The sequence below is a fragment of the Prionailurus bengalensis genome, chromosome A1 (assembly GCF_016509475.1).
Source record: "Prionailurus bengalensis isolate Pbe53 chromosome A1, Fcat_Pben_1.1_paternal_pri, whole genome shotgun sequence".
In the NCBI taxonomy this organism is placed as follows: domain Eukaryota; kingdom Metazoa; phylum Chordata; class Mammalia; order Carnivora; family Felidae; genus Prionailurus; species Prionailurus bengalensis.
The window spans coordinates 103947765-103962773 of NC_057343.1; the positions used below are offsets into that span (position 1 = coordinate 103947765).

Below are 15009 nucleotides of genomic sequence, written 5' to 3' on the forward strand. Positions count from 1 at the left end.
TAATACCTCAGTACCCTCTATTAATTCTAACTAAAGCTGACAAATAGAGCATTAATAATTACCAAAGCATCAGTCGCAGAATTTTTAAAATTGTGATAACTGTTAAGTAGTCAAAAGTTTTTCTGAACAGAAGCCAACTTTGGAAATTTTTTTTTTTTTTTTTTTTTACCATTTTCGAAGGTAATCACTGAGTAGTCATAATTACTATCTCTTGCTTTCATGATGGATTTTATGAGATGTTTATACATTGTAACAAACTATGTTAAAAATTATACCATCCTCCCTTTTTTACACTTAACTGCCTAAATATATTTCTTAGAAAAAGAATAACCTAGGCACGCCCGGGTGGCTTACTCAGTTAAGTGTCTGCCTTCAGCTCAGGTCATCAATTCACAGTTTGTGAGTTCAAGCCCCACATCAGGCTTTTGGCTCTCAGCATAGACCCTGCTTTGGATTCTCTGCCTCCCTCACTCTCTGCCCCTGCCCTGCTCGCAAGCTCTTTCTCCCTCAAAAATAATAAACAAACCTAAAAACAAAAAGAAAGAGAACAACCTAATTTCAGGTATCCCTTCACACATCAAAAGAAATATTCCTACCTGCCCACATGCTTTTGTATGTGTGGCTCATGTGACAGTATTCACTGTGGTAGAGTCACTCCCTCAAACAGTATGTCCTACTTGTTTCATACAGGAGTGTAAAATAATTTTCTATATTCAAAGCATCACTTTCTATTGACTGTCTTGAGCCATCACTGTAAAACAGCATTTTGTGATCTTAATGAATTAAATCATAATTGAGAGCACAACAATTCTAATTTCACAATCCTTTTACGGTGAATCTAATTAATAGCATTTAAAGGTCCTTAGGCTTGTATTATGCTTTTATTATCGCAATACTCCCAGAGAGCAATAGTAAGCCCCAAAGCTTTCGAAATACGACAGAGGTTTCCACCGACCTCCAAGTGCCTTAACACTTGTAATTTCACATGCAAGGTAATTGCTTTAATGCTCTTTGCTGGTACCTTTGCTATCATTTACATACTGTGGCCTCTTCTAGATATGTTTGTCCTACGACACCCACGAAATCAGACAGCCACAGTGCCATGTAAGAAAGAAGTAAGTCTGAAGGTCAAGTGCATGCCAACGTGAGACTGGTCATAGAGGGTGGAATTTCATGTGCCAGGCACTGAGATCTTAGGCTAAAGAACTATTTGGAGATGATCGCAAAGACAATGAAGAGAAAGGTCTTGCCCAACAAGGGCAGAAAATTCTGAATGTTACGTTTCTTTTCTGCTCTGCGACAGCACTGAACCTCCTCAGAGTGCCCCTGGCAGTGTAGCCACAATTGTGCCTGTTCATTGCAGTCCTGACCAGTCGTCAGAAGGGATTCAGGAGTAACTGGATGTGAAACTAAAAGTAACTAACTGAGGAAGATAACCAGGAAAATCCTCAATGACAGTCTCTCATACTGTGGTTTAAAGTAGCATTTTCCAAAATGGATATCACAGAATTTATTCCTCAGCGAAGTGTCAGGAAGGGAGCTGTTTCTGACCAAATGGTCAAACCTATTTGAGAACCATAACACATTGTGAAATAATAAGAAATGTATATACTGGTCTCTGTTCCTGGTTCCTGACACAGAGATCCCCAAACCCTTGGAAATAGGGACACTGGGAAAATCTTTTGATTTAATATTTAGCCTTTGATCTTGGTTACTGGTGCAGAGATCCTAAGACTTTTATAATTTCCTGAATAATGAGAGCATCTGACACTGAGCTCCTAAGTCCCTTGGAATTTCCTGAGGTGACTCTTCGATGAGGGCTGGTCGCCAGCAAGACCAAAGCAGGATAAAAATCTTGGCACTTTCAGACCCACCCCTATTCTTCAGAAGGGGGCTGGAAATGGAGATAATAATTCATCTTGCCTATATGCCGGGGCTTCCATAAAATCCCAATAGTAAGAAGTTAGGGGAGCTTCCAGGTTAGTGAACACACTCATGGGCCAGGAGGGTGGTGTACTCCAGCCTCATGGGAACAGAAGCTCCTGCACTCAGAGCCCTTCTAGACTTCAACCTGTGTATCCCTTCACCTAGCTGTTCATCTATATTCTTGATTCTATTCTTTATTATGTAATAAAACGGTAAATGTAAGGAAGTGTTTCTCTAGTTGAATAATCTGTTCTGGCAAATATTCGAATCCAACAAGGGGGGGGTGGTCATAGGAACCTCCAATTTGCAGCCACGTTGGACACAAGTTGTCTGGATCTGTTACTTGTGATTGGCACCTAAAGTGGGGAGCATAATTCTGTGACTGAACCCTTAAGCCGTAGGGTTTGTGATAACTCAGGTTAGTTTCAGAATTAAATATCATTGCAGGACACCCAACTGACGCTGTGGAGAATTGCTTGGTGTAGGGGGATACCTCATACACCTGGTGTTAAAACTATGTGTATGTGAGTAAATGAGAAAAGGGGAGTTTTTCCTAGACACATCACTCGCACGTCGTGAATTCACAATGTAAATTTCTCCATGAATACTTATGCTGAAGAAATCAATATTGTCAATTAAACCTATTAACTAGTGTTCAATTTATTTAACCACACAATGTATTTTTTCCCTTTGTTACATTTTTAACCTCCAACAGGAACTAATATTATGCAGAACACACTCTGTAACAGGCTGGTCTGAACATCTTTCAAATTTATAACTTATTTTCGTTTTGTAGAAGCAACAGGTCCCTTTGGAGGTGTGGTGGGTATAAATTAAATCTATCAACCTTTCAGGTTGGTCACTGGAGTGCCTGAAGGAGTGTTTCTACAAGTACCAACCAAATTAAAAAAAAAAAAAACAGCAACAGAATTTTGATCCCTCTCAAGTCCACCTAGCAGATCTTAGGGGTACATATGGTTAAGCAGCAGTCTTGTACACCTTCCTTGAAAAGCATACTATGTATGTCAAAGTTAGCATCTGAGCTATGCTGGATTTTGACTACAGTGAAGGTTAAGATTTAATGATAACAATGAACAGATAGTGGGAATTATGACAAAAATTGTTTTCCTCAAATTATCTCAGAAAATCCTTTCAACAACTCAGTGAAGGGAACAGGACAGTGATATCATTCCATCTTTTTAAGAAACTGATATTCTATTTTCTTTTCTGACCCTAAGGGCCCTGTGTCAGTTGTATTTGTGCATGTTGAATATATGATGTGTATAATAGAATAATCCTGTGTATAGAATAATTCTGTGCCACAAGAACCCAAGAGAGGTCTCACTGTCTTTATCAGGCATGACCCTAACATTTCATGATGTAATGGATAATACTACCATTCGATGTCATTTTCTAAGACATAAAGTGGAAATTATATTGGCTTTCATTGTTTGCTCCTTTGGAAATACATATAATCCCATCCAAACATGTTATTGCCTTTCTCTGCCTTTTTGGCCACTATTGATATTTAAGATAACTCATGTAATTTTGTCCTTTCAAAAAAAAGTGTTAAAATTTTGGGGTAAAATTGGTTTGTTTAGGTTTTTGGAGTTTTGTTTTGATTTTGGTTTGTTTAGTGTTCTCCCCAGAAATCAGCAGAGCACTGCATACAGGGGAGGTATTCCATGAAAGCTATGATTTCATTAGGGTCCTGGGGCTCACGACTCTCTCTTAGGCATCATGGAATTTGCAGAATTCTATCGAAAACTGCCAAAAGATTGAACAGTTTTCATTTAATTCAGTGGCTCAACCTTTTCAATAAGGTTCTTATTGAAGTAAAACACAGATAAGAATACAAATATAAGCATGAAGCTCCATTCATTTTTATAACGTAGACATACAAGATAATCAACATCTAAAACTACAATATTATCAATATAAATCCCTTTATGCCCCTACCAGTCACTGTCCCCACCAAGTAAACCACTATCCTGACTTCTAACACCACAGATTTATATAAGGGAATCATAATTTATATTCTCTTTTATGTCTGGCTTCTTTCACTCAACACTGTTGGTTTTTTTTAATTCATCTATGGTATACGTATCAGTAGTTTGTTTATTTTCAGTGCTGCGTCACAATTATAATTTAAGTATCCACTCCACTAGATATGAATATTCAAATTGCTTACAGTTTTTGGCTTTTATAAACAGTGGTGCTATAAACAGTTTTGTACATTTCTTTTGGGTATCTACCCTCCAGTGAAATCCCCAGGTCTTAGGGTATACAGAAGGCTGTCTGAAGTAAATACCATCAAATTCTTTTCCAGAGTGATTTTATCAATTTACTCACCAGCCATGTAAGATACTTCAAATTGCTACACATGCTCATCAACACTTGATACTGTTGCTTTACAAACTTTGGCCAATACGTTATGTGTCTGCTGGATTACTGTCATTTTACACTGAATTCTCATTTTTGAGATATACTTGAGATGCAATAAAATGTACCTATTTAAAATGATACCAAATTTGCTAAATGTGTCCATCTGTGTAATCTCCGTATCAATAAAAATAGCAAACATTTCCACATCACTCCCAGAACATTCCCTTGGGCCTCTTTTCAGTCAATTCCTTTACCACCAGCCCCCAGCAATTTCTGTCAGTATAGGATTTCTGTCAGGATAGGATAGTGTTGCTTGATGTTGGACATTCTATAAATGCAACCATATGGTATGTACTATTTTGTGTATACTTCTTTTATTAAAACCAATGTTTTCTAGTTGATCCAGTTTTTTTTATTTGTATCAGTAATTCATTTCTTTTTATTGCTGAGTTGTATTCCATTATATAGATATGTAATACAATTTGTTTATCCATTAACCTTTTGATGAGTAAAGTTGCCTCACAGTCTGGTTTGCTAAGAATAATGCTGCTGTGAGCACTCACATACAAGTCATTGTGTGGTCATCTTCACTAAGTGTGTCAGAGGACAATTGAAACAACATAAGTGTCCATTAGTAGATGAATGGATAAAGAAGATATGGTATATGTATACAATGGAATATTACTTAGCCATGAAAAGAATGAAATCTTGACATCTACAACTTACAGGGTATGAGACTAAGTAAAGTAAGTCAGACAGAGAAAGACAAATACCGTACGATTTCATTTATATGCACGATCTAAAAAAAAACGCAAGTAACAAACACACAAACAAAAAGCAGAAACAGACCCATCAGTGCAGAGAACAATATGGTTGCCAGAAGACAGATGGATGGACGGATGAGCAAAAAAAATTGAAAGGAATTGGGAGGTATGGACTTCCACTTATGGAATCAATAAGTCATGGTGATAAAAGGTACATGATAGGGAATATAGCCAATGGTATTGTAATAGTTTGTGTGGTGACAGATGGTAGCTACAACTTGTGATGGGCATAACATATAGAGTTATTGAATCACTATGTTGTATACCTGAAACTAATGTAACATTCTGTGTCAACTATACTTCAATAAATAAAAAATAAAATAAAATAAAATAAAATAAAATAAAATAAAATAAAATAAAAATAAAATAAAACACCTATGAGTGAAAGGAGGTTTGGAAGGAAATATTCAGGTATCTCTCTGTTTTCAATTATTCAATTCAATTATTCTCCTTTCAGTTATATATGATTAATTAAAAATACCACTATTCAACACTCCTTCCTACAAAGGGGATATAATATTTTATTAATAATAAACTTACATATTACCATTTCATGGGTGAAATAGCTTCTTCTCCATTCTCACTTTCGTGTTTTCTGTGCAGACTGATTCCTAAATGGAAAATATTATCTATGAGTATTCATAGTGATAAGTTAGTTACAAAGAAGAACTCAATATAAGTGAAAATAATAAAACCTCTATGATTGAGAAATGACATAATATTTATGTCATGCTATGTTATTTCTGAACAAATAGGCAAAGTGAGATCTTCATTCACGCAATATATCCCCAAATCATAACCACATATTATGAGGTAAATTGTTACTTTTTATTAACTCATTGTATGAAAGTTAACATAAGAGTTCTTGAACGATAAATAAACATTAAAATCTTAGTTTTAAATGAGGGGACAAAGGTTGTTTAAATATATCAAAGACCTTATTTATTATGGTAACCAATAATGGAATGTACGTTATAATTCTATAAATTTCAGATGACAAATGCTGTGGAAAAAACTGGCATTGTAAGAATATTCCAACACTTGTCTATAAATTAGGACCAGTAAAAATGTAGAATTTCTGAGCATCTTTGCAGTGTGCATTATTTTTTATTTCATTTTAATTACTTTCCATTACTAGGGCAGGGAAGAAAACAATTACTGTCCACATCCTTACTCATTAAAGTGTTGGGTAGAAAAGAATCCAATAAACGTCTGCTTTTTTCAATTGTCTTAGTTGTGAGGTTTTTCCAATTTGTGCTGTGCCATCTTTGAATAATTACAAATTCTATTCAACTGGGGAGATAGGTGAATTAAAAGAGAAGTAAAGAAAAATTTTGACTTATCATAGTTAAAATTTTAATATTTTTTTTCTTAGAAAGGGATATTTATTAAACATCATTGAACTCCAAACAAAGGTAAATCAATAATAAATATTTCAAATGTGACTCACATCCTTCTATGAATATTTTGATTTTTCCTTGTACTCAGGAGAAAATAAATCTCTAAAGGTTACATTTGTTCAAACTCCCAAATATGTTACTAGATCTTGAGTCTATACTGCTTCATATCTTGCAGTTGTTATTAACTCTCTTTTTATGTTGTCTAAATTGTTCTCATAAAGAAGTGACATTCCTAAGTATTTTATTCCTTTGGTCTAGGCATACTACCCCTCAAATCTTTTGTCAAAAAAAAAATATATATCATTTTGAAAACAAGAAGAAAGAAAAGAAAATCCAGTCAGAGAAAGACAGATATCATATGCATTCATGCATATGTGGAATTAGAGAAACTTAACAGAAGACCACAGGGGAAGGGAAGGAAAAATCAGTTACAGACAGAGAGGGAGGCAAACCATAAGAGACTCTTAAATACAAAAAACAAACTGAGGGTAGATGGGGGTGGAGGGATGGGGGGGGATGGAAAAAATGGGTGATGGGCATTGAGGACGACACACATTGGGAAGAGCACTGGGTGTTGTATGTAAGAGATGAATCATGGAAATCTACTGTGAAGCCAAGACTACAATGTTTGTTAGCTAACTTGACAATAAATTATAAAATAAAATAAAATAAAAATAAGTACAAAAATAAAAATAAAAATTGTTTGGGTAAAAAAAAAAGAAAAAGAAAATCCTGATACCCACATCTAATTAGGAAGTCACAATAAACTTCACTCAGAAATATCTCACATGAAAATCTCACACATGCAATTTCTAAAGAGTATTTTGGGAGACATGCACAATGTCCTGAAACTATTACAATCTGCAAAAAATAGAAAGAATAACTTGTTTTTTTCAAATTAAATGAAAAGAAATGCTTTGGCTGATGTTAGGGAAATGAAAGAAGTATTTTGTCATTGCGACTCAGGTCTTTTTAGAAGGCAACATTACCTTTTTCTAGTGGAAGAAATAATGGGGGTTACATTTACCAAGAACTTAACTGTCCACTCTTATTAGCATAAACCTAGTGTATCCATTTGAAAGGATATTTCTAAGAATGTCAAATTTACAAAGTTTAAACAAGTCTTAGTGATTTTTACCACACAGATGAAAATTTTAGTAGTTTAGTCAGGACAGAAATTAAATTCAGGGGTATAGAGTTAAGATAATTATATGTGATTCTAAAAATTTATAAAGGTATAAAAACAGCCTGTTATTTCTAGTTCTATGGCTGAAGAAAGTTCCCCTTTCCTCCGCTTCTTCAAATCTCACCACCAACAAAAACCAACTAATAGATAAAAGAAAACATTCCATCATAAGGGAAACCAGAAAACTGTCATGGCTCAAAGAAGACATTTTTGACATCACTTAAATACTGTTAAATGATAAAATGAGAGATCAGGGACAATGTACAGATTTTACCATAGTTAAGATGGCATACAAAATTATGATGATTACGAGATCCAGAGTTGTCTAGAAAGTTGGAAAAAAAAAATCCCTGCAGAGATCCAGTTTGAGATCTCAAAAAGGTGGATAAAGACCCAAAAAGGAAAAAAGAAAAAGAAAAAGAAAAAGAAAAAGAAAAAGAAAGTGTATACGAAAATGTCAAAAACAAAAGAGAGGCAGTAGATTCCTTTAGATTCCTCTCAATCTTCTAGCCACTACGTGCCCAGTTTGACCCCACATGATATCCATTAACAGCAATTCAATTCAAAGATAAGTAATATCATCCAAGAAGTTCACATACCATAGCATCACACGATCCCAATATAACATAGAATTTATTTAGGAAAATTTTATAAGCAGAGAAATAGTAGGGTGAGTATAGTCCTCCATACTTTCATTTTTCTGTAATATAGGACAAAAATGCTCCGTATGCATCAAAGCCAAACTTCTAGGATACAGGTCCAGCTAGGTCAGCCTGTGGGATATGCAACTGAGGACTCCAAGAGTGAGCCCAATACCATGTTGCCTATTGACAGGTAAGCCTAACCTGAGGAATTGGGAACACCTGGTTTCTCTAAACCAGGGAAACGTTCTCTGAAGGGGACCAAATAGTATACATTTTATACAGAAATATGGGCCATATATTCTCTGTGTAGCTACTCTACTCTGCTACAGCAATACAAAAGCAGCCATGGATAGTATATATATAAAAAAAAAATGAGCACGGCTGTGTTACAATAAACTTTACTTATGGACACTGAAATTTGAATTGCATTTAACTTTCATGTTTCATAAATTATTCTTCTTTGGATTTTTCAATCCATATAAAAATGCAAAACAATTCTTAGCTCACATGCCATTCAAAAACAGGAAGCAGGCTGGATGTGGCCCTCAGGTTGTAGCACTTACTGATCCCTACACAAAGCAACAAGAAATATATCAAATGATGTGTAGGCCCTGGAACAATGCTAGGGAATATGAATACCAAAGTTTAGAATATGCAAACCAAGAGCTCTGGAAACAATCTTACATACCAGGAATACTGACATTAGCTCAATAAATACCTTGGCTCTCAGCAGAACAGTTCAGTCCACTGAACCAGCTCTCAGCTAAGCTACCCAAAGGGGGAAGGCCACCGGGGCCATGTAGTTGTGTCTTTCATTAAGTAACCACAAAAGCTCTAACAGAAAAGCCACACATTAAAGCATGCTTTTTATAGAAGATTGGAAGCATTAGAAAAGGCCACGTGAAGAAAAGACACTATAAAAAGAATTACCCAAAGAAAAATAGGTAATGTCAGAATCAGAAATGATAGGTAGTATAATCACTTTAAATTTTTAAAATGGCACAAGATTTACCAATGTTCAAATAAGGGAATACAAAAGGCAGAAAGGGTTGGAAATTCCTAGTTCTTAGGGTAAACAAATGGAAATGAACAATAAAAATATAATGGTTCTGAAAGTCATGTTAAGACCATAATATAAAAATGAACATAACTGAAAACAAAGTCAAAAGTGCCGTGGATAGGCCGAAGTGAATCACATAAATACAACATCAGAAAACACAACATGAATGTAACTATGGAGAAACATGGATACAACAGATGATACTAAAGTACAGATGCTCCCTGACTTCACAATGGTTTGACTTATAATTTTTCGAATTTACGATGGTGTGAAAGTGATATGCATTCAATAGAAACTGTGTTTCAAATTTTGAGTTTTGATTGTTTCCCAGGCTAGCAATAACTGGTATGATATTCTCTTATGATGGGGGGCAGAGGGAGAGAGCCACAGCTCCCGGCCAGCCATGTGATCAAGAAGGTAAACAACAAATACCCTTATAGAGCCAACAAATACCCCATAGAGCCATTCTGTTTTTCTACCTTCAGCACAGTCTTTAACAAATTACGTGTGATATTCGAACTTTAATACAAAATAAGTTTATGTTAAATAATTCTGCTCCACTGTGGTCTATCCTAAGTGTTCTGAGCAAGTTTAAGGTAGAGTAGGCTAAGCGATGATGTTTGGTAGTTGTATTAAATGCATTTCCAATTTAACAGTATGTTCAACTCCTAATGCGTTTATCAGTATGTAATCCTATCATAAGTCAAGGAAAATCTGTATATATAATTTGTGTTCCTGAGAACAGCAAACAGCACAAAATTCAAGTAAGTACACAGTTAAACTGTACTGATATATGGCAGGCTTGAATCTGAGTCCCAGAGTGTTCCCAGGAAAAATGGATACAGAGGGATTGATATAAATGTATGAATTCTGGTAAATTCCTCAGTCTTTAAGGATAAAGAGGAGTGCCTAGGTGGCTTAGTCGATTAAGTGTCTGACTTTGGCTCAAGGTTCATGAGTTCTAGCCCCACATTGGGCTCTCTGCTGACAGCTCAGAGCCTGAAGCGGGCTTCAGATTCTGTGTCTCCCTCCCTCTCTGCCTTACTCTCTCTCTCTCTCTCTCTCTCTCTCTCTCTCTTAAAAATAAACATTAAAAAAAAAATTTTAATCCCATAAAAATACAAGAAGAATCACATAGGTACACATGAATGAATGAAAGAGTAAGTATCATTCAAAGGGGATGTCAGGTAGTCTTTAGAGGGCTCCAAAGAAATATTCAGTTCCAGAAAAAGTATACCAATATCATTTCTAAGAAACATTGTTTTCCCAAATTTATATGCAGGAAGTTATCCTTTATGTTCAAAATTAAAGACAGAGCTTCTCACTCTTGCATAGTAAAGTTTAGCCAAACAAGAAATAACACAAAATAAAGAGCTGAGGAAAATAGAAACTAGAGAAAAAGAATGGTTAGTGAGAGTTGAATACATTTATGCCAACACTAAAGATTAAAAAACTAATTTTAATTATATAATCTAATGTGAATGTTATACTTGTTAGAAATGTTAAAATGATAATATAATTAAAAGTGGAAAAAAGAGAAGCTAAAAGGGCAAATGTGGGAGGAAGTATGAGTGATATTTTCCTCATATTTCTTAGCAGGGAGTCAAATATTTTTCAATCTTGAAATATATTGTTAAAAATAACTCTTTTTAGACATGCAACTATCAAAATATTACTTATCAAGTACAATTTCTCAGTATTACTGAGCGTGTTCCATGAAAGGGAGGAAGTAAATAATGAAAAAAGAGATTACAAGACCAAGAAACAAGAGATGTGGAATGGATAGCTGTCAGATGGGACCATTCAATCCTTCAAACTCCCATCTTCCTAGAGGCACAGCTGAGAACACTCGCTTCTGTAGCCAGGATCCAGCAGGCAGTAGCTTTCACAGGAAGCTTCACTTCCAAGGCAAGAAATGTAACAAACCCAGCTTTGTTTAATTTTGTTGTTGTCGTTTGTTTGTGGGGTTTGTTTTAGTTTTCTTCTGGAATGGGTGGTCAAATATGTTGAGATTGTAGTAATACTTGTCAAATAACATTTCCAACATCTCAGATAAGACTGACGGAAGTGGTGGCAGTGACGTCTTAAGATCTTTGATATGGTTCTGCATATTACACGTTGAATATGAGTCACAAACGTAGCCCTCTGGCTCTCCCACTTGCTGTGTAAGCTACACAATATTTTTTACTAAACTGGACATTTTCACTAAAAATAAGAGACCCTAGGGGCACCTAGGTGGCTCAGTTGGTTAAGTGACAGACTCTTCGATCTCCACTCATGTCATGATCTCGCGGTTCGTGGGTTCAGGCCCCACATCGGGCACTGCATTGACAGTGTGGAGCCTGCTTGGGATTCCCAGTCTCCCTCTCTCTTTGCCCCTCACACGTTTACGCTTTCTCTCTCTCTCTCTCTCTCTCTCTCTCTCTCAAAAAATAAATTTAAAAAAACTAAAAAATTTTTAAATAAAAATAATGGACCTAAATTTTGTTATTCTCAACTTAAAAGCTATCGATTTCTTCAGTTAAAGTCAAATAATATTAAGCTTAATTTTAAGTGATGATGCTATGACTCTGTCTTAAACTATTCCTATATTTTATACAGCTTGTGTGTGAACAAAGGGAGATGAAGTTGATGGTCACCAAGACTAATTGTTGAGTGATGGGTGGTGAGATCTGCAGTAATATTTGTTTTCTTGTCTGGAACTTTCCATTTTGCTTCACTTTTTTTTGTTTTTGTTTTTCTTTTTTTTTTTTAAACAGTGATATGTGAATTTTTTTTTTAATGTTTATTTTTGAGAGAGAGAGAGAGAGAGACAGAGTGTGAGCTGAGGAGGGGCAGAGAGAGAGGAAGACATAGAATCTGAAGCAGGCTCCAGGCTCTGAGCTGTCAGCAGAGAGCCCGACATGGGGCTCGAACCCTTGAACCGTGAGATCATGACCTGAGCCGAAGTCGGACGCTTAACCAACCGAGCCACCCAGGCACCTCCACTTTTTTTTCCTTTTAAATATATGAGTGGGTATTTTTTTTAAAGGCCATAATATAATTATACTAAAAACTGGTATAATAAGTGGCTTCATTCAAAATATTGCATATTTAAGGAAAATTTTCCCTGTGTAGGCAACTGATATGTAAGCGTACATTGGTGTGTTTATGAATGTGTTTGTGTGCATGTATTATTTAAGGATCGTTGGGAACTAGTCCAGTATTAAAATTTTTTTTCTATTCTTTATTATGTATTCATACCTCATTTGTTACCTGAAAATAATTGAGAAATGTAGAGGCCAGAATTTCATAAAACTATTACTAATTACGACAAAAATTAATAGCTCTGTATACATACGTATTTGTATAGGACATAGATGGCATCTCAGAAAGAAAATAAGACAATTTAACATTCATTGTTAGAATGTGCCAAAGCCTTCCTCTTCACACAAAAAAATGAGAAATAAGAGAAAATACATACACTTATTTTCTTTTCAGATCCACAAAGTCATGAATATCTACAGAAGCTGATCTCCTGTAGTAATATGCAATGCTAAGTGCTCCATAGCTGGGAACAACCTGAAAGAGATTGCACTCTACATAATTATGCAAATAGATTTTTTAAGAAAAAGAAAAAAGCAGAAATGACAATATGCTAATATGGCAGCAGCATTGAATACGATGAGGATTATTAAAATACGAAGTGTTTGTTCATGCCCATAGCCTTTTTTCACTTAATATTTTTTCCTGGCACACATATCTCCAAAGGAAATATTCAAGAAAGAAAGCCCTCAAATCATAATTACCATAATTATACTTTTTCATCTTAAAATCCTCTCCACACCCCTAGAATAAATATTATATGTGGTATATAGTATCATAATTAAAGTAAATGTTCAAAGAAATGATGCTTTCATTGCTGTTTGCTACATATTCTATCTAATGAGCCAGAACTACACGGTGTATATGCGTGGTATGCGTCTATTTGTTATTATTATTAGCATGGTGGCTTTGACTAATCTTAATTAAAAATCTGCATAAAATGTTTCTATCCCATTGTATGGAATACACCAGAAATAGACAACAAAAATTAATATTGGAAGCGGTGAATAATTTAGACTACTTGACAGAGAAATGTTTTAAAAGAAAGCTTTCAAATGGAGATAAGCCTTGTAAAAGAACATCAGAGATTAGCAGTAGCAGGCAAGCTCTTTGCTCAGCCGTGTGAATGTATTGTTTAATTATGGATCAAGTTTAGTCTTTAGCTCCTTGACCACCATGGATTATTCCTTCCATTTTCTTCTATGGGATCATGCTGAGCCGGGTGATACATAGATAAAAACCTGATGTTATTCACTACACTATATTCTCTAAAGAACATCAGAAATGGGCGAGAGGCAGGGGAAGGGGGTGCAGAGAGGCCTTTAAAAGGCTTTGATTTTGAGCAAAAAGAGAAATTCAATTCTTATTATTCTAAAACAAAATAAAACTCACTCAGAGCAAAAGGTTTAAGAACCAAAGATAACATTCTTTTGTGGGGTTAAGTCTATTAAAAAAAAAAAGTGATCAAAATACACAAATGAAATTGTTCTTTTGCTGCCAACATTCACGGTTCAAAAAAATAGCTGAATATGGTATCTGTATAATGGTAACTAAGTGGCAAATCACCCCTCCGTCTCTGAAATAGCGAGCGGTAATGAAAAGGGGAAGTGGGAAGTTATTTCTGTATTTTCGTCTTTTCAGAATGGCATGACCAAAATAATAGCCAGCTTCTTCTTCGACAAAGCAAAAATATTTTATTTCTGAACTTCAGAATCTGTTTTTAAATAATAATAAGTGAATGATGATTATCTACCCTTTTTCTTCTTCCAGAAGGAGGCAATCTTACATGACTGAAGGATATTTAACACGGGAGCGAGGAAATCTGGGTGTTACCTCCCACTTCGCCACTAACTAGCTATGTCTGGTGGTCAATTTCTTGGGGTTTCCATTCCACACCTATAAAATGAAGCGCTTAACTAAGGTACCGGGGAAACCAAAAATATCACAATTCTAAGATTGCCTGTACTTGTTTGCAATTCATTTCCCATTCTCTTAACCTTTAGGCCTCTCACTTCATTAAAAGTGCTCTTGAGAAAGACACACAATAACGTCCCCATTGCTAGATACAATAATCCATGCTCAGTCCTTGTCACCTGACATGTCTCTATTCTCTTTCCACCTGTAAAGCTGTAAATTCTATTTTCATTATAGCAGCCAGGATGATCTTTCTCCTCCTCCTTCCTCTTTCTTTTCTTCTTCTTGTACCTCTTTCACAATTTCTAACATTTTTTTTCCCCTAAACTTTTTGTATTATTTTCAACCAGCACTCCATAGATAGGGCCTTTCCCACTGAGGGAATCTGAGTCAGGTCAAATGGAGATGAATCCTTTCAAATGAGCATTTGCAGAGGGCTATCAGGTAAGTCAAAGATAACAATTCTGTAGTGATAGGGATTTCAGTGCAGCTCCACAGCAATTCTGTCCCTCCAGGGGCTGCTAGACCCTGGTTTTCACAGCTTTCACGGCTGCAAGGCTAATAATTTTCAAGGCTTCCATGCAGC

At 35.5% G+C, this 15009-nt stretch overlaps 1 long non-coding RNA gene across 1 annotated transcript in view; it reads right to left on the reverse strand.

The window, feature by feature from the left end:
- Positions 1–15009, reverse strand: part of LOC122486892 — a 175537-nt gene that overhangs the window by 42166 nt on the left and 118362 nt on the right. The window contains exon 3 of the long non-coding RNA XR_006298266.1: positions 5683–5746. This is a non-coding gene — a long non-coding RNA (uncharacterized LOC122486892). The remainder of the gene's footprint in view (positions 1–5682; positions 5747–15009) is intronic.